The 22,321-nt window shown below is 42.3% G+C and overlaps 1 pseudogene; it reads right to left on the bottom strand.

Moving 5' to 3' along the window:
- Positions 1 to 5,210: 5,210 nt before the first annotated feature.
- Positions 5,211 to 22,321, bottom strand: part of LOC134486034 (nidogen-2-like) — a 35,904-nt pseudogene continuing 18,793 nt past the window's right edge.

Raw genomic sequence — 22,321 nt, forward strand, 5'->3', positions numbered from 1 at the left:
CCGGTGCTCTGTCTCCCAAATAAGCTGCGAACCTGAGGACGTGGACTTCATGGTCATTTTCTCATGAGAAAGTAATTTTGTTTATAGCTTAATTAGATAGCAGCACCTCTAACACGTCTAAGAGTTGGACTGCTGACAGATGTCACAGTCTCCAAGGAGGTTTGGGTCACTTTGATCCAAGATGTGCTATTGCTAGAGAAATAGCAGCTGGTGAGAACTAGAAATGGTGGGAAAGTTTTATCCTGCTTTGCATTTAAAAGAAGCTGAAACTGAATAAACTGTGCATTGGCTGACTGGGCTGTGTAACCTGTGTCCAGGGTAATGCGACACTCAATTGGGACCTCAATGTACCAGACTGTAACAGTGAATTAATTAAACAACTTTGGCTCCTTAGTACAGTCATGGCTCCTGCCCAAGAGTTCTCTGGTTTTGAGAATGAAAGACATATTTCTAATTCTCCTGACAGCTAGCATACATCTCCCTTCCACCCAGCATCCCAGGTTTCACACCTTTAAATCTATGTTTTATCTTTGCTGCCCTGTTACCTTCTGGGAAACACCCCACTCCCCCAATAGGGTCCTATTCCCTTCTACCTACATTATAGGCTGCTTTCTCTCCTGTAGCTCTTAAATCTGATCCTTCTAACTCTGGATCATGGTGACTCTCTTCATCCTCTCCTCCCAACCCCATGAACTGTCTTTCTGTCTTTCTGCTCAGCCATTGGCTATGGCAACTCTTTATTATCAGTTGAAGCCCTCAGGGGCACTCAGGTAACTTCTGTCCCTGTAAGCCAGCCCCAGCCACATGTTGTCCCTGTGAGAGCTGCCTTGGTCACACTGTCTGTCCGCAGCAGTAAAACCTTAAGTAAGTCAGAAGTTGATACCAAATCCTGGGTATTACTGATAATCCTGACCATACTTCTGTTTGAAAGAACGTGATTTTTGGGACTTTGGATTTGGAAAGCCAGAAAATGGTTTGAGTGGGGCCCAATGAGCTATCCTGGCAGGAAGACTTTGTGGCTGTGAGTGAATTTAACTGCATAGACCTGGCCCAGGAGTCTTAAGGGGAGAATAATTTCAGTGTGTAGCCTGGAGATTGTTTTTGTGGTGTTTTGGTGAAGAATGTGGCTGCTTTTTGCCCCTGTCTGAAGAGTCTGCCTGAGGCTAAGGTGAAGACGCAGATTCATTGCAGAGACAAAGGAAGTCTCAGGAAATCCCAGCAGAGACTTTGTTCTCTGGTTAAGTCTCAGGAGGAGAATTTTGGGCAAGTGCAGCGAGATTAGTAAAGAGACAATATATAATATATTTTTCGCGTATTAAAGGGACACCCACAAGTGAAACGGAGTCATGTCTGGACCCAGCACAGAGGCCCTAGCAGATGCTGAGCAGATGCCAATGCCCACATGTACTCAAGACAGATAAAAACTATGCCTGTGTGAAATCTTCTATACGCCCATATACAGATGTTCACAGCAGCACAGTTCTTTCATGACAGCCTTCGGTCTAGCAGTCCATCCACTGACAAATAGCAAAGTAAAATGTTTGGTGATATATGGAAAAGGGCTCGGTGATATAAATTATTATAAAACGATGAGGAGAAACTGGGACAAGGGCATGAACATGAGATCACGATGTATACTGACTTTTTAAAAACACATATATTCAAAGACATGAAACTGTGACCAGGACAAATGTCCTGTTCTGATTGAATGCAAAGATTATAAAATTATGATGCTTGCCTGATTGAGGTTACAGGGACCTTGTCACTATAGCAACCACCTTTACTTGGATGGACCCCATAGAATAAGGAATTACTTCAGTGAGGAAGTTGTGCTCAGTGGTTTGAATAAATCTTGTCCCCACGGAAACTTGCGGTAAAAAGTGTGATTCTTCCGTTCGGTGCCACAAGAGCAGGCAGTGTTGTCTTTTGGATCTGTGCCCATTTGCCCTTTTGTCTTTCTGCCATGTTAGGGTGCAATGTGAGTCCTTCACCAGATATAGCCACCCATCTTGGTTACCCGGCTCCCAGAACTTGGAGGTGAACAAAAATCTTTCCTTTATTAATATTACTATTAATTATTATTTATTATTCTTATAGGGAAAGACAATGGGTTGAGAAATTATGAATAAGCTCTGCTGTTAACAGAAGTGTCAGACTTTCAGCAGCTCAGAAACAAAGACGACAATGCACACACACACACACACACACACACACACACACACACACACACACATGTCAGCCTCGAGTCCTGTGGAGCCACTTGCTGGGAGAGGCAGGGACATGAGGCAGGAGTCTGCCCCTCTCTGATGGCCACCTAGCTTGTGGCTCCCATCGAGTGCCTGACACATCTGGTTGACAAGGACACAGAGAATCATGGGATGGTGGAGTGATTATGTCGACAACTGCTGGGGACTCTGTGAGTGTCCCAGGCTTCCAGCAAGAAACAGCAAGGGCTTTTAAATATTTTTAAAATGTGCTTTTATTGTTTCAAAAAATAGCAAGAGAGGTACAGTGTTTTTAAAGTCAATAAACAAAGCTACGCCAGGTGGCGCCACCCTTGAACCTAGAGAGCTAAGTCAGAAAGCTCGCTACATACAGGCAAGCTGGGGCTGGAAAACAAAACCCTGCTGAAAAAAAATGTAATAAGAACAGAAAAAAGTAATAAAAATGGGGAAAATATTGCTGTAAAAAGCTTATAATTACTAAAAAAAGTAATAAAAAGAGGAAAATATTGTTGCAAAAAAAACTTATAATTGCTAAATAAGAGCAAACAGAGAAATTACTCCAAAATGTACTATCTGGGCTAACGACCAGGGAATATAGTATTCCTGCAGTTGCAAAATCTCTCACAGCCATGTTCATTCATTTCCTACCACAAAACTGAGACTACTCTGTAGGTAATGCGCTGTTATCTACATCAAAACATCCAATGTTATACATGAAGAGCAGCTCAAAAACTTCCCTATGTTCATGTTGCACTCCCTGATCTGTTGGAGCGACTGTGGGTGTCTGATGTGTCTCCTCACCATAGAACAGTATTTCCCCACATTAAAGCCAGAAATATTGTGGAAACGACTCCAAAAAACCTCTTTGGACCTTCTCTCATCCACAGTACGAAAAGAAGGCCACTTGCAAAAAATGGCAACAGTGTGAGTCCTGAAAGGTCAAAGGAGGAGGAAGAATGGAGGGTTTGCAAGCCACTCACTTCAAGAAATGCTAGAGGACTCAGGTACACACTCACAGTATGTCAAAAATGTTGTCTTGAGGAAAAAATACACAACGGATAACATATTACTTGACAAATCCACGCCAGAACGACTGAAGCTACGTTGTAAAAATTGGAGTCGAGGAAGTTTGCTAATTGTGTATATAATGTATGGAAATTATATGATGCTTCCCCTTCGCTCCCCATCATGAGCTTGTTTTCGGTGGAAGGGACAGTGTCTGTGAATGTCACCCATGTTCCCGTGTCCCCTTTGATCTTCTTTTCTGACACCTACAGTGATGGGTGATGGAGGGAGTAACCGTAGCCAACAATTAATTATTCTTTACAAGATGAGCGCCAACGTGAGCCCAATTAAAGAATTTCCGGGGCTGGAGAGATGGCTCAGTGGTTAAGAGCACCGACTGCTCTTCCAAAGGTCCTGAGTTCAATTCCCAGCAACCACATGGTGGCTCACAACCATCTATGGGATCTGGTGTGTACTTGTATACATAAATATATAAATAAATAAATCTTTAAAGAATTTCCGGACACCTCTTCCTTTCTAAAACCAGTACATTTAATGAATTGAAGCCCCCGGCCTGTCACTCAGGCTTTTGTTCCCGTGCACGCTTACAGAAGTAACCACTGCCCTTCTCTCCCCTTCTGGAAATACCAATTGTCACCCTTTAAATGCTCCGTGTCCTCCTGATCCCTGGAAGTTTAACTTAGAGGCTTTTACAGCTTTTTCCTTGAGATGACACCATCTGGAAAGGTGTTTCTGGGAACAAACATGACTGCGGGGCATTTTAAGCAACAGAACACTGTTCCCATATGCAAGGCATAGTGCTTGCAAGAATGAAGCAAATGCTCAACTTCAGCCTGGACTCGGAAAGAGGGGTCTTGATGGACTCAAAGCTTGAATTCTTCGGACCCTGCTACATCCATCCATGGACCCTTTCTCCATCATAACATGAATAATAAACAAAGGGTTTCAAACACCACAACATTCCAACATCTTGTCAAAAGTGATTATGTGAAAGGTCACAACTGTGGCATGTGACACCTATGGGTTCCAACAGGAACGTACTTCACCACACAAGACTCAGACACCTCACCCCATTCAAGCTTAAGATCCCATCTGACAGATGTGTGAAGAAAGGTTTCAGTCATGAACAGCTGTGGAAACTGCAAACATGAGGCTTGGGAAGGACATGACTGTTCAAGGGGCAGCATGCAGAAGAGATTTTATGATAATCTCTCCCTGGTTGTGTTAAGGGCTATTGAAATCTAACATGTGATAAAATTTCACACACACACACACACACACACACAGACAAAGACACACATACACACACAGGCACACATACACATAGATGCACACACAGGCACACACACACAGACACACAGACACACACACACACACACAGACACACACACAGACACACACACAGACACACACAGACATAGACACACACACACACACACACACACACGCACACACACACACAAAATGAGATCTAACATAATTTCCAAAATGTCAATAGGTGACTTTATTTCACAGATAACAACTTCCGATTTAGAACAACCAGCTCTATGGTTCTACAATGGAGGCTCCTTGGGCGAGGCTGGATGAAGATTGCGTAGTTTTCCTGAACCAGTGCTACATTATTTTTTTAATATTAAGGGCTTTTTTTTTTCAGTTGGTTGTTTTTGTTTTGTGTTTTGTTTTGTGTGTCAGACTGGATTGAAACCTCTAGACAGTCTGATCCTGTGGTTTAATTTTCCTACACATCTAAACACAGTTAAACCTCAGGGATGGCTACCTTGAAATTCTGTTGCAAAGTTGCAAAGCTCCCATGATCTTTAAGGTAAGAATGGATTCCATCAGCTGATAAACAGGACCCGGGGCTTGGACCCAGCAAGGGACGATGTGGGATTTTTTATCTCTCTTTTTTTTTTAATTTTTCATTAGATAATTTTTTTATAAATAGCTTTTTGTATTAAATTTTCTTTTTTTAAATTTTTTATTAGATATATTTCTTTACTTACATTTCAGATGTTATTCCCCTTCCCGCTTTCCTGTCCATCAGCACCCATTCCCTCTCCTTCCCCTCCCCCAACTTTTTGTCTTTTTAATTGAAAATAGTTTCTTTGCTCACAGGATACACCCCAAGGAGATTTTCCACTTCCTGGAATCCAATAGGAGGGAAGTGTGAATCTTCCTGGGAAGGGGAAATGGAATCCAAAGGAATTTTGTAAACATCTGATTTGCTAGGGGCTTCTTTAAAATGTGTGCCATGTTAAGTTTGAACCCTCGCACTGCATGGAAAACTGGCTTATGAGGTGCACCTAGGTAGTGGGGACACCAGCTCAGGCTTAAAGAGCAACAGAGCAAATGGGTAGCATCCCAGGATGGCTCACAAATGAGCCCCCACCCACAAGAATGAGAGCCTACTGCACATGACAGGTGCACATGTCAAAGCCTGATTTGCCAGAGGCTGAGAGTGACATGTTTACCTGGTGGCCGGATGGTTAGCATTTTAAGGAGAATCCATGTGTTGCCAAACAAAGCAACATTCCTACCTTTATTCTTGTCAGGTTTGTATCCCCCGCCTCCCAAGATATCTTCGAGATCCTTGTCTGATCAACCTACAGAAAAACCACACACTTCAGTGGCCAAAAGAAAAAATCTCAGCAGCAAACCTTTGGATTAGTCAAAGTTGTCCATGACACGTGAGTGTTCTTCATGGAACTGAGAGTGTGGTTCAGTGGCACAGCAGATGTAAGGTCTCAGAACCACACCTTGTGCTCATACTAAGGATCGATGGGGAGGGGGAGAAGGAGTGGGGTGGGCAGGAGGTTGAGGGAAATGAACAAGGAAGAAAGGGGGTAGGCAAAATTTCAACCGGCCCCTCAGACAGCTCACTGCCGATGTATATGTTCTGTAGAACGGCCAATCATCTTGAGTGTTTGTGTGACCACAGAGAGAAGAAATACAATCCTATAATTAAGTTCAGATGAGACGCCATCCCTCTGCCTCGATGGCAGCTCTCTGAGGCTCTGACTCTATAGAAGACTCTGCTTCTTAACTGAACCAAGGAGATTAATGTCTTTCTGCAAAAATAAGTCTCAACTTTCTCACGATCTGCAACACAATCACAGATGACTAATACAAGAAGCAGAATCATTATTAACCATAGTTCAGTGATTAAGTACACATCTTCCTGAATGTCCTATGCTCTGTGTGCAAAGTGTGCTTAAAGCCGTCCCGCTCTATTCCAGAGGACAGAGGGGTGATTTGATAAGCCCCTGGCGTCACTGTTCCTTCTCTTACTTGGCTTTGTCTGCTTTGTGTCACGAGACCACTTTTGCCAGGCAGAATGAATGTCATACCAACTGGATGACTTGGGAAGCATTTCTTAAAACTGAATGAAATGAATCTGTCAGTCCAGGACAGCCACTGATGGTGCTTGTCGACAAGATTTCGGGTGAAGCCTATGTAAGCTACCGTGAGTCTTTTCCAGTGGTATGGGTGGTGTTAGCAGCAAGTTAGATTTTTTTTTTATTATACCACGCAGCATTACACTGAACTTTTATAAATCATAAGAGAACAAGGTTTTCCAAAGACTAACCTGCAATGCTAGAAAACAACAAATGGGCACAAGTCCATTGAACGGGTGTTGTAGTTCAAACGTGAAATGTCCCTATAGGCTCATGTGCTGGGACTCTTGAGGCCTGCTTTTGGAAATACATCACTGGAAGGTGACATCTGGGTTTTACTAGCCCACTTCCTGTCTCTGTCTCTCTGCTTCCTGTGTGTGGATACAACTCGAGCAGCAGAGTCATATCGGGGCCTCATTGCTTCTAAAATGATAAGCTGAAAGAATCCTTCCTCTTCTCTTCGCTTGCTAGGTACTTGGTCAGGGCAACCAGAACAGTAATGAAAGGAGAACTAAGTGAGGAAAGGTACTAAACACTTTTTAAAATGTATTATTCATTTATATGTCTGTTTTAAACACTTTTGAATTTAATTGTATTCAAGTGTGTGTGTGTGTGTGTGTGTGTGTGTGTCTGTGTGTGTGTGTGTGTGTGTGTGTGTGTGTGTGTGTGTGTGTGTGTGTAGGTCAGAGGACAGCTTTCAAGCTGCATATCTCAATATGAGAATCCAGGTATCTCCTAGCAAGATTGACATTCTAGAAATTTCTAAGAAGTATAAAATAATGCCACTCTCTGACAAATTGTTTTTCTCTCGACACACAGACTCATACATTGTGCTATTTATGTTAATATGTATTGGTTTAGTATTATCATTTTATATGAACAATACTGATGTTTAAAAAAATTAAATATATAGATGATAGACAGAGGTAGATATGACACACACAGACAATAGTTACTGAGATTCCCAATAATTCGGAGAATCCCAAGACCAAAATATATCAGTACTACTGTTGTGTGGTTCTCCTGCAGCTCAATGTGGCCCAGATCTGGCCCAAATCTACAGTACACTGGACGTCTCAGAACGCCATTGCAGGTATAAGACAAACCGTACCAGGAACTATAGCACTGGCCTGTGATGTTGAGCATCTAGAACTTACCTCCTCCTTCTCCTGTACTTTGCTTTTTGGGGCCATCTAGATCATTCTGATCATCCAAGGCATCTTCCAAGTCAAACCTATCAAGTTCTGGGGACCACAGAACAAAAGAGATAATCACTGCTGTACTGGGTAGTTTTTATGTCGGCATGACCTAGAGCCATCTACAAGGAGGGAACCGTGTTTAGGAAAAGGCCTCCATAAGCTCAGGCTGTTAGGCATTTTCTCAGTGATCGATCAGTGGGGAAGGACACGGTACACCGTGGAAGGTTCCATCCCTACATTGGTGGTCATAAGGCAAATAAAATAAACCCTTTCTTTTCTATGTTGGTTTTGATCATGATGTTTAATTATCACCGTAGAAAAACAAACTAGGATACCCACTGAAACAGGTAGCTGATGTGGAAAATCCTTCCTTCCTTTTTTCCTCTGAGAGCTTGTCTTACCCATAGGATTTGATGGTGCTCTAGTTGTTCCTGGCCTTCTCGTTGTAGTAGTGGTGATGTGGTCCCCTCTCTCTGACAGTAGGAGGAAAAAGAGCAATAAAAAATAAATACTAATAAAATGTATACCTACATCATAGTTTAAGGAAGTCACACCGTGAATAGACCATCGTTAATACTTATTAAAGCTCCTATACAACCGCATGACTACCCGGAAAAAGATGGCAAAGAGATGGAACAGGTTTAAGTGAGGTAGATTCTAACCATTCTTCATCGGTTGGGGACCGAGAGACCCACATCTCACCACTTGACCAGAGCTAAAACATGAGTCCAGATCTGCTGCACACATGGAGTAGGGAATTCTAGATGATCCCTGAAACCTTTGAGCTATGGTTTCCTCCAATGTTAATGCAAGAACTGAACAGCAGATTACGATGCCCAGAGATGAATGAGCTGGTGTTGTCTGTAATGTGCAGAGAACTGTTTTATAAGCTAGCATTTATGTGATGTACAGAGAACTGCTTTACAAACTGAAAGTGGTTAAAGAAGCAAATTTGACCATCATGCTATACCATACATTAAAGTCAACTAAAAGTGGATCAAAGATCTAAAAAGCTAGTTTCTAAACACTCAGCAGAAAACATTTTGGAAAAAATATATATCCGGTTCCTGTCAGCCTGCACTTCTTTGCTTCATCCATCTTATCTAGTTTGGTGGCTGTATATGTATGGGCCACATGTGGAGCCACATGTAGGCTCTGAATGACCGTTCCTTCAGACTCTGCTCTAAACTTTGCCTCCCTATCCCCTTCTAAGGGTACTTTTGTTCCCCTTTTAAAGAAGGAGTGGAGCATCTGCATTTTGGTCTTCCTTCTTGAGTTTCATGTGATCTACGGCGATGCACTCTTTTAATCACAGCACTCCGAGGAACAGAGGCAAGAGGATCTCTGAACTTGAAAACAGCCTGGTCCACAGAGTGAGTTCCAGGACAGCCAAGAGAAACCCTGCATTAAAGAAACAACAACAAAAACAAAAAGAGAAAGAAATGAAAAGAAAAAAACAACAAGGATTTCCAAACAACTCACTTGCACCGTCACAGAACAACATACAAATGGGTGTTGTAGTCAAACGTGAAATGACCCGACAGGCCAATTGTTGGGAATACGTCACTGGAAGGTGACATGTAAGGTTTACTAGTCTACTTCCTGTCTCTGTCTCTGTGCTTCCTGCGTGTCACTCCAACGTGGGCAGTGGGGTCACATGGGGCCCAGTTTAAGAGTAAAGGAGAACTACTCTAGGATTTTGTAAGTGATGGATTGGATACTGCCTTGTCATCACTATTACATGTCGATGCTACTGAACTCATTTCAGCAGTGTCTCAGAAAGCAAAGTATTTAAAGCAGAGGTAAGGGAAATTACTATAAACATAAAGTAAACCTAAAAGTTTAAAACCAAGAAGATCCAAATAAAGATACACACCAGAAAACACACCACACTGGCAACATCAGCTCCCACACTCTCTATGGTCAATGAAAGCCTATAGAAGTCCCACTGATTGTTTCTTTCCAGAAATCGTCAAATTTGATCTAAACTTTTTGGGGAAGGCAGAACCTGAGATTGTCTTTTTAAACCTTAAAAAGAATAAAGTGGGATGAATCACTCTACCTAATATTTCATAGTTAACATTTATCAAAGAAGTGGCAGACAGATAGATACAGGCAACAGAATAGAATGAAGAGCTCAAAAGACCTCAGATCTGCTCAAGTGATTTTTCTTATACATATGCAAAGCAACTCAAGGGAGGAAGAAATCTTTTCAGCAAAAGGTGCTGGAATAATTAAACTTCTAAAACAAAAAGCAATGGGTTTCATTTCATATAAAACTAACTGCAAATTGATAGGTTCTATTTGCTTAAATATTAAACCATTAAATTTTCAGAAGGAAGTGTTTCAGAATTGAATGCTTAGTAAAGACTTCAGATATTTGACACAACAGAAACACGGCCCATAAGAGGAAAAGTTGTTACGAAGCTGGAAAGAGCAGACCACCTGGTGCACGGCCACGATCCAGGAAGCTGAGATGGGAGGACCTGGCATTTGAGATCCAGCTAGGACTGCTTGCCAAGATAGTAAGATTCAGTCTCAAAAGAGGGAGGAAGAGGAAGAAGTGGCATAGTAATAGGATGTGCAGAAAGTAGGGAGGACAAAGAATTCTAGACAAGAAAACCATCAGGAAGCTTTAATGGAACTAAGGTTCTTATGGGCTGGTGGCGTAGCTCAGAAGCAAGCATGCATTTACTTAGAGGTCCTAGGTTTTCCTCAGAAAAAACAGGGAAAAACAAGGGGGAGGAGAGGAAAGAAAGGAAATCTGGAGTTGGCTTTTTGAGAAAAAAAAACAAAATTCAAAACTTGTTCTAAGGACTCAAAATTATAAATGGGAGAGGAGGCATTGCAACTAATACTAAATAGGTACAAAGGAAACTACAATGGACAATGTATTCCAACAAATCAGACACGCTAGAGGAAATGGATAGAGTTCTAGAAGCACACAAACTATTAAGGTGATTATGAAAAATCAAAATATAAATGGATGGATGATAATTAGAATAATTAATAACCTCCCAACAAAGAAATATCCAGGTAAGAGAAGGTTATTAAAATGAATTCAAAGAAAAGTTAAAGCTAATCCTTCTCAAATCCTTGCAGATCTGAAGAGGAGGAAAGAATTCCAAATTCACTTCATGAGAACAGCATGACCCTCACGCGAAGCCAGAGGAGAATGGCAAAAACAAGCAAAACTACATGAATAGAGGCAAAAATCAAGGAAACATTACATTAGCAATGAAAATGAACAGCATATTTAAAAGATTGCACAAATCAAAACTGGATTTATGCCCGGGACACAGGATTGCTCAAAATAAATTAAATCATTAAACATTAAAAGTATGAAGCATAAAAACCATGTGATCATGTCAGTAGGTATAGAAAGAGAAATTGACAAAATTTAACATCTTTTTGATGATAATTCCACATATCAGCCATAGAAGCTGGAGTGGTTAGCGCGAGTTGTCAACTCAATGAGTTCTAGAACCTCCTGAGAGAGAGGCCTCCAGCAATATGGTAGGAGATCATCTTGACTCGGTAAACTGTGTTGAAAAGAAGCACCTTTGGCAGATGACATGGTTCTTCGGTCTGAGATCCTAGCCTGTACACAGGTGATGGAGTGAGCTGAGTGTATGCCATCATCACTCAAACTGGGCAAAAATAACTTTCCCTTAAGCGACTTCCACCCTGGCGCTTTCTTACAGCAACTAGAAAAGTAACGAAGATGAAAGCGATGTCACCCAACGGAATGAAGACCACACAGGATGAGGCACCAGGGTACATAGTCAAGGGGGAAACACTGAAAGATTTCCTTCTAACCTGAGGAACAAGACAACCGTGTCCAATCTACCAATTCTATGCAATGCAGTACCAGCAGTCCTAGCAAGAATGAGGAAAGGATATTGAAACGGTCTGTAGGTGACAGGACTGTATGCACAGAAGATCCATGAGAACCAAGTGTGGTGGTGCCCACCTATGAACCTAGAATCTGACAGGCAGACTCAGGAGTAGGAGGACTTGGAAGGGCAGCCTGAATTATATAACAAATTTCAAATGAGCCTGAGCTACAGATACGGAAAAATAGACAAACTGAAAGAGGAAACACTGGCATATTCATGGTTTTGAAGATGAACGAAGTAGTCATAAGCCAAAGAATGTATATGGCAAAAGGAGAGAAATAACTCCCCCGCAGAGCCTCCAAGAGGAATGCTGCCACACAGGCACTAGTGCTTTGCGCCACTGAACTATCCCTGCAGCCTCCCTTGATCATATCTGCTGCCAATAACGAAACTTGGAATTTAAGACAGTTTTCCAAAAACTTGCTGGTGGCTGTGATATGAGCAGTTTTTCAATATCTAGGTGGTTTTTTAAATCATTGTTTTACTCATCATTTATTTGCTTATTTGTTTTTGGACAAGAGATCTTGCTGTTGTAACCCTGAGTAGCCTGGAACTTGCAATACATAACAGGATTATCCTCAAACTTTTGGTATTCTCCCCACCTCTGCCTCCACAGTGCTGGGATTACAGGTGGTGCCACCCTGTATGACTGACTGAACGCTTTGTTCAATGAGATAGGTGGCAACAGGAATCGGGGTGATTCTGTAATATATTACATTGTGCATTGGTTGGGATATCAGTGTTTCCAAGTGACCAGTGCACAGCGCTAGCAAACTGTGAATGATCCATTCAAAGAATAGGAGAGTACAATGGAAGAGCTGGAGGAAGGACTGAAGGACCAGAAGAGGTCACGGACTCCAAAGGACCATGAACAGAGTCAACTAACCTGGACCCTTGGAGCTCTCAGGGTCTGAACCGCCAACCAGGGAGCATGCACATCTGGCCCTAGGTCCCCACACATATGTAGCGGATATGCAGCTTGGGCACGTTGGCTCCAAACAACTGGAGCAGGGGCTGTCCCTAAAGCTGTTGCCTGCCTGTGAATCCTGTTTCCCTGGCTGGGCTACCTTACTAGCCTCAGTGGAAGAGGATGAATCCAGCCCCAAAGAGGCTAGATGTGCCAGCTAGGTGAGGGGGGGTGGGGAGCGGGGACGGATACCCTGGGGGCTCCACCCTCGCTGAGGAGAAGGGGCGAGATAGAGGGAGAGACTGTGTAAGGGAGCAGGGAAACTGGCAGCAATTTGGACAAAAAGGGAGTAAATAAATAAATAAGAAAATACTAAAGAAAAAAAGCACATTGAGTTCTTTCCCCATTTTCTCCTACACATTTGCATGAGTCTGGATTTTCTCCGCATGTTGTACTGAACCTCAGGAACTTATAACTGCTCAGTCCAGATGCAAATATTAAAAATCCAGGAGGAGTGGTAACACATATCTGTAGTCCCAGCACAGGGGTCGGGGGGTGGGGAGGTAGAGGCAGGTAGACAGATCTCTGTGAATTTCAGGCCAGTCTGGTCTGTCTAGTAAAGTGTGGTCTACATAGTGATTCCTAGGTCTGTCTCACAGTAACACACACACACACACACACACACACACACACACACACACACACACAGAGACACACACACACATACACACATACACACAAACACACACACATATACACACACAGACATACACACACACATATACACACACAGACATACACACACACACATACAAACACACAAACATACACACACAGAGGCGCACACAGACAGACATGCACACACACACACACAAACACACACACACACAAACACACACACAAAGAATCCAGATGCATTCTATTGAAGCCAAACATTACAGAAAACTATAAAATAGTGTCATTCATTACTCTAAATTATGTTTTCACCTTATAAGCACAGTTATTTCTCATAAAAACCCACCACATATGTCAATGCATACGGCTTTTTATTTTCCTCGGATTAATATCAGTTTTTAGTTCTAAGTTCTCAGATGAGAAGTATTTATAGATGTGACCCACATACACAAACTCTCCCGAGATCTTCAAAAACTTAGAGAATTTCAAGAAAACGTCTGAATATCTTCGTTGAAGACTTCTCCTTAGGCCTCAGGTTGCCCAACTCTGCTCGTCTATGAATGGCTCATGTTTAACCTGGGAGCTATGGGGATCGGCTGGGGCTTAAGTCAAGTTCAGCTCACCCCTTCTGCCTCCTGTACCTGGATTCTGGCAGCCATCGTCACCCAAAGCAATAGGGAAGTGGAAATGCATGGCTTTCACGTAAGGCACAGTGACCAACCAGATGGGATTCTGTTGAATTAAATCTAACATTCACATGGGTGCCTTTGCTAACTTTTCATATGTGCTGCTAAAAATTCTACACGGCTCCTTTTGACCCTGTCCCAGATGGAGTCCTAACGAGTCCCTCCTTGTGTCCCTTCTCAGGTGAGTCTGGCCTCCTCACTTCCCACACCTCATTACCTGCTGGATTTGATGGGGCTCTGGTTGTTCCTGTCCTTCTAGTCGTGGTGCTAAAGTGGCTCTCTGAAGGGAGAAGGGAGGACGAAAGGAAGCAGATTGTAAAACACAGTGGCTGCTTTATGGTTAACGGAAGTCACATCGTGAGAATGGTCTCGGTATAGGTCCCCGAGGCCATTGTGGGGATCACACTGAAGAATCATAAAAAGTCATGGGTTCTGAAGCTAGAAATGCACATCAGTGGCCAAGAGTCACTGTTGCTCTAGCACTGGACCCAAGTCAAAGCCGGGCTTCTCGGCACAGAGAATTTCAGGACAACTCGGGCTGAATCAAGAGACCCTGTCTCAAAACAAAACAGTGAGAGGAATGAAACGGGTCGGAGTTCTCTTTTTGTACAGCAGAAAAAAGGCGAAGGCAGATGCATGTTCTCTTGTGGTTTCAACATAATGAAAATTATGAAATTTTCTAAATGTAAAAGGAAGATGACACACGTATGACAAAACGACACAAGCCTTGCACAACAGAACAAACAGGTAGATGGAGGTACAGCTAGTCTCATATGCGTGTACTTTTCTGAAGGCAAGATTGTCAGTGTGGTGCATGGCCGACCACTTGTGTTTGCTTGGTGGACTTGTTTGTTTGAGTCACGCTTTACTGAGGAAGTTTCTTTCAGTGCATCCTCCAGATTAAAATCATCGAAGTCTCCATATCCTGCAAAGAAGAAGACAATTTTAAGTTAGTTTTTTGGTAGTTTTAATTTTTAGGTAGTTTTTAAAATGAAGGAAAGACTGTAATATTTTCTTTGTCCTTACCATTATAATTTGTGGTTCTGAGAACTCAACCTAGGACCTAGAATGTACTAGGCAAGTGTTCACCACTGAGGCTGATGCTAAAATAGACTCTTGACATGGTGTTTGTCATTTAAAAAAAAAGGGGGACGTGAATGCAAACGGAAAACAAAAATCCAAAGTAGCTATACTTACATGTAGGGAGCCGTATTGGATTTGGGCCTGGCCGCTTTGTGGCTCAAAGTGTCTACGTGACTCTTGGCTGCATGGCCACAGATGTTCAACCTTGAAATGACTGTCATAAGTCTTGAGAGTGTTGGACAAAAGCCTCTCCCATGAATTTACGGCACAGGAAGATAACATTCACAGGTTGTTTCAGTCTGAGCAAACACCAGACATCTCCAGCGTCTCCATCGCATGACCTCTTCACCTTCTGCTCTCGCTGCTGGAATGCCCTTCTCCCTCCATCCTTTGTGTTTCACTAAGGACACTCCCCCTACCTGAAAACCTTAAAAGCTGTAACGTTCACCCCAATAAACGAGACCTTGACAACAGAACTTTTGCTTGGTCTCCTTCTTCTCTTCACCCCCATTTGATACACAGGTAGAAGGCCTCTTCGGGACCCTGAATAACTGGACCTGCTGGACGGGTCACTTACACCAAGAAAAAATAAAGCAGAAGTCAAAAACTCCATTGTGATAGAAAGAAACAGATCATTACAAAATGCAAAAGGGCTACTTCAGCAACAAGTCAAATGCATTTGAGATATGTGCATATGTGTGTGTGTGTGTGTGTGTGTGTGTGTGTGTGTGTGTGTCTCCATTGTCAGGCACCCAAACATATATGGCAATCATTAATAGATATGAACATAGAATGTAACACAGTAATAGGAAACTTCCATCATCAAATGGATGACCTAACCATGGGGAGAAACAGTGGCTTTTACGAGTATTCTTTGCAAATGCACACATAGGGAACATCATAGATCGTGTGCTAATACATGAAGCACATTTCAGCGGTGATTATGGAAGAGTGGGATCATATCAAGTCTCTTTTCTGACTACAACAGCATGAAACGAAAACTGAATGGTGAGAGAGACAGCTCACAAATATGTAGAAATTAAACAACACTCTTCTCAACAATCCATAAGTCAAGGAAAACCAACTAGACGGAAACCAAACAGGATCCAGAGACAAGGGCAAATGGGATCACAATACATTCAAATGGAAAGCAGTCCTGACTGGAAGCCTGCAATACATCAGCCCTCATGTTACACCTCAGAAAGCTAGAAAGCAGAACAAAGGGAAAGCCAAGCAGAGCAAAGCATGTTTAAAAAACAACAAAGTAGGTAATCTAAAGGAAACGATTGAAATTCCTTTGTGTGTGTGTGTGTGTGTGTGTGTGTGTGTGTGTGTGCGGGTGTGTATGTGTGTGTTTGTGTGTGTTGTGTGTGTGTGTGTGTGTGTGTGTGTGTGTGTGTGTGTGTGTATGTGTATGCTTTGGCACGCCATGTATGTTTCTGCATGGCATGCATGCAGTGCCTTTAGAGGCCAGAAGAGGGTGTCAAGTCCTCTACAACTGGAATACAGATGACTGTGGTCTGTCATGTGGATGTTAGGGATCAAACAAACCCACGTCCTGTGGAAAAGCAGTCAGTGATCTTTACTGCTGGGTCATTTCTGGAACCCCACAGAAGAAACGGTTGTATACAAGGATTAATTCAGAAAGCTGAATATCACACACTTTGTCCCAAATGGGAGAGTCCAGATTTTAATTTTTTTATTTTTAATTTTTAAAGATTACATATATATGTGTATCTGTGGACATAGGTACAGGTGCTCTTGGAAACCAGATGTGAATATCAGTTCCCTAGGAGGGAGACCTAGCAGCCCGCCATGGATGCTGGGAACCAAAATCTTAATGAAAAGCTAGTTTTCAAGTCTGAGCCTAGATTTTAAACAAGCACTTGAGGAACAGAACAAATAAAATCACACATCACAAATCCTAGGACGCAGTTCAGAATAAGTGAAAGCCCTGTGTGGCCAGTGCGGAAAGTGACAGGGCCAACATTGGTCAGTGACAGGCACGAACTACAAGTTGGCGATAATATAAAAGTCAGAAATACAAAATGATCTAAAATCCGTATAAGCGGTACTTGACCTGTATGCTACAAAGCTGCCAAAAATAAAAGCAAAATAATAGTAGTGTAAAATACACAACCCAGAAATAAAGTCGAACGTAACTCTTATGGAGAGTTGAAAATGCACAAAGGGTTAAGGATAGTGTCTTCAGGAATCACTGGTGGGAAAACACAAAAGAATAAAATTAGACCTTTATTCCAATACAGTAACTGAATCATAACTAATTTGCAATTTATTAAATGTGATACCCAATCCTGAAGAGGTACTAAAAGAAGTAGCGGGCATTGGTCTGGCTTATGGTTTCCTGAAGAGCATTCCCAAAGCATAGGCAAAAGAGCAAACTGCAGCAGTGAGGCAGAGCTTACAGGCCAAGAGCTCACTCCGCAAGTGGAAAGCCCTGGGTTCAATTCCCAGCACCACAAAACAAGGAGACTAACATGCATCCAACCAAAATGCTTCACCACAGCTAAAGAATGACCCATGCAATTAAGTGACATTTTCCACAAAGAAATGATGTTTATGGTCAACCGATGAATTAAGAGATAATGTACGACAAGTCTTATCTTTTACGAAACAAAAACTACAAGTGCAATGAAGCTAGCTTTAATCCTAGCCCATGGAAAATGGTATGGACACTCCTGAAAAGTAAGCATAGAATTATCCTATAATCCAGTTATATGAAGCTTGGGAACTGAGGTTGGTAAATCAGAGGCATTTGCACGCTCACGCTCAGTGCACAACTATTCACAGTAGCCAAGGTATGGGGAAAAAAACTCAAGCTTTATCTAGGTAAATGAATACAGAAAACGGTTATTAGACTAGGGAAATGTCTTGGTGATAGCACATGTACTTGGTGTGTGCAAAAGGCCCTTTATTTTTGAGATTATAACTACAACACTTCTCCCTTCCCTCCCTCCAAATCTTCCCATATACCCCTCCAAACAGCACTGTCAGCCCCACTTAAATGGAACCACCCAGTGTACCATACTCAACCTGCCCAAAGTTACAGGGTCAGGTGGACCCTCTCCACAACCTGGCGATTACTGCTAGTGCCAAGCTTACAAATGCACCGAAAAAGTTTCTGAGTCAAAAGCTTACAGCCTAGTAGCCAAGTCTTGCTTCTTTTCAGAGTCCTTTACATATTACTTCCAAATCCTGAACATGGGATTCAGTATTATCAAATCCAACTCTTATAATCTTCCTCCCACAGTGACACAGGGGAGATCAAGGTCCCCTCTGGGATTCGGAGTCACACTGACAACAGGACTTAAAAACAGACTCACAAAGAACCACAAGGACGATTTATTAGAGTTCAGAAGAAGAACCCCAGGACTGGCAAGCTGTAAAGCCCTAGCAGCTCCCAGAGGACGAGAAAGGAGAAGGTCCATGCCGTGCTGTTTAAGCTGCCATGGAGGTAAGACTCATGGCCAGCAAGCAGCCACATGTGGGGTTACAGGTTTTAAGGAAAGAGTAGGGAGGCCCAAAATGCTGGGGATAAAGACCCCAGTACTAAGGAAAGAACACTTAGAAAAGAGATAGAAAATGTGAAAAATATGTATGCTTTTCTGACTTGGTCATAGGGTAGGACTTAGGAACTTTTACATGACTGGTCGGTAAGCTTCTGAACAATGGTGGTGGGAATCGTGGGAAAGAAAGTACAGTGTCTCATTTTAAAAACCATTCTATCTTTTCAGTAAGGTTTTAGCTGGTGAGCCAACCTTTCTATGGTGATCCCTTACCAAAGGGATCGAACCAGTCCCCACTCAGACTGGAGATCTTATCCTCTTGACCGACACTAACAGTACCATAAACCAGTAGAGATGGACAGTTCTCTCTCTAGCCCTGGGCCCCAAGCACTACCCCAGAAACACACACTTGAATGCTAACCCAACTTACAGAACAAGCAGTCCATTAAGCAGATACCAGTCTGGAAGTAATGCGAAATTATTTTGCCTGTTTTATTGCTCCGCTCCCCTTCTCATGTTCTGGTCCATCTAATTACTGCTGCTCATAAGGAGATTCAAGACTTGTGTGTGAGCTGGATGATGGCTTAGGGGCAGCTAATTTGAAAGAGGAAACCTTTCCTCAGCAAAGGCAAAGAGTGATACTCTGCACCTACATAGGCAAGAAATAAATATATTTTTTATTTATTTAATATGTTATTAATATGATACACACACACACACAAAGAAAAAAATCAATGATTGTGCAAGAATCCTTAGAGATCAGAAGAGGGCATCGGACCCCCTAAAACTGGACTTAGAGGCATCTGCGAGTTATCGTGTGGATGCTGGGAACTGAATCCAGGTCCTCTCGAGAGCCTCTCTACTCCCAGAAACTGGGAGTCAGCAGACGATCTACTACAGGTGCAAGGCGAGCCTGGTATGCACAGCGATTTCAAGTACAGCTTGGTGTACGTGTCAAGTCCTAGGCCAGCCAAGGCTACACGCTGAAACCCTACCTTAAAGAAGAGGAGGAAGGTATATCATGAAGGAGGCCTATTGAAGATAGAAACGGACTGGATTGAAGCAGCTCTAAACAAGGCAGGGCAAGGATTTTAGTCCAGTCTAGCTACAACCTACCCTGTGACTCTTTACTGCACACCGTTTTCTTTAAGGACTTTTGTCCCTTCCAACAGCTCAAAGTATGGTCCTCCATAAAGTCAGTCACTGCTAATCCCTTCCTAGAGTGAGAAGGTAGACTTGTAGGGCACATAAAACTTAACAAAATGCCTCTGGTTCCTCGGGCTACCTGTAAATTTTTCAGAGCGCTCTATGTCTACAGCTTTGGTGAGCCATCACCCATGCTGGGGTGGAACTTCAAAACCAAACTTTGTAGATGTATGTGCAGGTGTGTATGTGTGTGTGTGGATGTTTCTATGTTTAGGTTCACACACACCTTTGTGGGTATTTGAAGGCCCTTCTTTTTTTGAGACAGAATCTTTCATACATACACAGAACATAGCAATTAAGTCAAGTCAGCTTGCTACTCAGTGCCAAGGATCTGCTCTCCCCCTTTCACCAACAATGAGAGCACAAGTGTGTGCCACTAGCATTGGCTTGTCACGTGGGTGTTCGGTATTGAGCTCAGACTCCTGTGCTAATGCAGCAATCACTTTACGGACTGAACCCTCTCCCCAGCCTCTGTGGTGAGCTTTTGGTGATGCACCTACCTTTCAGTCACACAGTTTCTTCTCAGTAACTAAGCCTCAATAAATTAATTGATTTACCAAGCTAATAGACATGTCAAAGTGGATGAAAGCCCGTGAAGCCTCAACTCTACACAAAGAACTACATGCAACTAAGAAATGCTGAGACTTTGATCGTCTTCCCCGGGGAAGAGCAGGTCAATTTTTACCCAATACCAAGTAGTCAGTACTGAAAACATAAACATACAAGCAACATTAGACAGGTTGAATAGGTTATATTTATGTATGTAGGAAAATCTATACATAGTTGCATGTAACAACAATTAATGAAAAAGGAGGTCGTGGCCTTGAAGGAGAGCTAGCAAGAGTAGATGGGAGTCATTTTAACATTTTATTTTATTTTATTTTTATCCTGTGTATGTGTGAATGCCCAAGGCAACCAGAGGCATCAGAGCCTGTGAGCTAGAAGTCCAGGCAGTTGTGAGCCATCTGCCAAGGGTACTAGGCACCAAACTCAGTTCTTCTGGAAGAGTAAAATACACTTCCAAATACTGAGCCATCTCTCCAGCCCACATGGAAGGGTTTGGTGGGAGGAGAAGTGGAGGGAATGGAGAAATGTTGGGATTATGTTATAATTTCAAAAGTAAAAGTGATAATTTTTAAAACACACTTAAAGCATCATGTCCCTCCCCCCCAACCAGAGAATCATTATGTCCTGGCTATCTCCCCACATCCCTGTGGGATCACTGGGTAGATGAGTTCTAACATTTCTGCACAAAGAATGCCCAAGAGGCCTGAGGCAAGACACCTGTGGTAGAGCCGCTGAGACACAACCCCACTGTACACTCAACATGTTTGTCACACTTAGACCTGTGTTGTGAGTAACATAGATATTACCAAATGAGACACATGCAAAAACATGAATACCAGACCTGTGCAAAAATAGCAGAACCCAGGCTACAAAAGAAGAAGACTGCATGCACAGTCCATTTAGCTTACTGTGTGCTCATTAACCACCACTTAGTGGAAGGAAAAAGTACTTAGGCCCCTGCAATGGGTCTGAGTCATTTCAGCTGACCCCGCACTTAACACACATATTGTGGAATTTTCATTTCTGGTTTTCATAAGATCTTACATTTTTTTAAAACCATATATGGAAGTTGTCTAGATATGATCTTTTCTGAGAATCTATTGTGGTTTTATGTAAAATAAAAAGTGTGACATCATGACACAATGCTAATGATATAATGTTCAATTTCCTGTAATGCATGCAGTCCCTCAGGGGTGTTCTCATTTCGAGTGTCAGGGCATACACAGTTGATACTTTATGAGGCAGAAATTACTATAAAATGTAACTAAGCTAGCTTCTAAGGTATTGGAGATACAGTTATTATCTTGTATTATCTGGACAGGCTCAAGGTGAATTCTAGGGTCATGATAAGAAAAGAAGAGTGATAATCAGACAACATGTAGTCAGTGGATCAGGGGAAGGAGCCATGATCCATGAGATGAAGACACATTTCACAAAACAAAAAGAAACAAAACAAACAATAAGAACAAACTCAGGAAAGGCAAAGAAACTAGAGCCTTCAGAGGAGGACAACGCTGCTAAAGCTGAACTTTATTCTAGTGGGAATCTTTCAGCTGCCTAATACCCAAAATGTTAATGGATGGATTTGTGTTGCTTTAGGCATCTAAGTTCAAGGCAGAAATAGAGAGACTATTTCCCCCTTTCTCCTATGTATATAACAATCCATCACAGGCCTGGAGAACAGTAAGAACATTGTATTCTTTGCCTGAAAGAAGTTTCCACAGCAGGTGACATCTGTTTAAAATAAACCATGTGCTCGCCTTTGTTCTTCTGAGGTCTGCAGTATTCATTGGGAAATCTTTCCACATCCTATTAAGTTAACTCTTGAATGTCACAGTTTTAACAAGCAAATATTCTTTTTGTAAAAAAAAATGGAGTCCTACTTACAATTATGTATATTCTAACTGGGCAATATGACTGGCAAAG

Source organism: Rattus norvegicus, chromosome 3 (assembly GCF_036323735.1).
Source record: "Rattus norvegicus strain BN/NHsdMcwi chromosome 3, GRCr8, whole genome shotgun sequence".
Classification (NCBI taxonomy): Eukaryota; Metazoa; Chordata; class Mammalia; order Rodentia; family Muridae; genus Rattus; species Rattus norvegicus.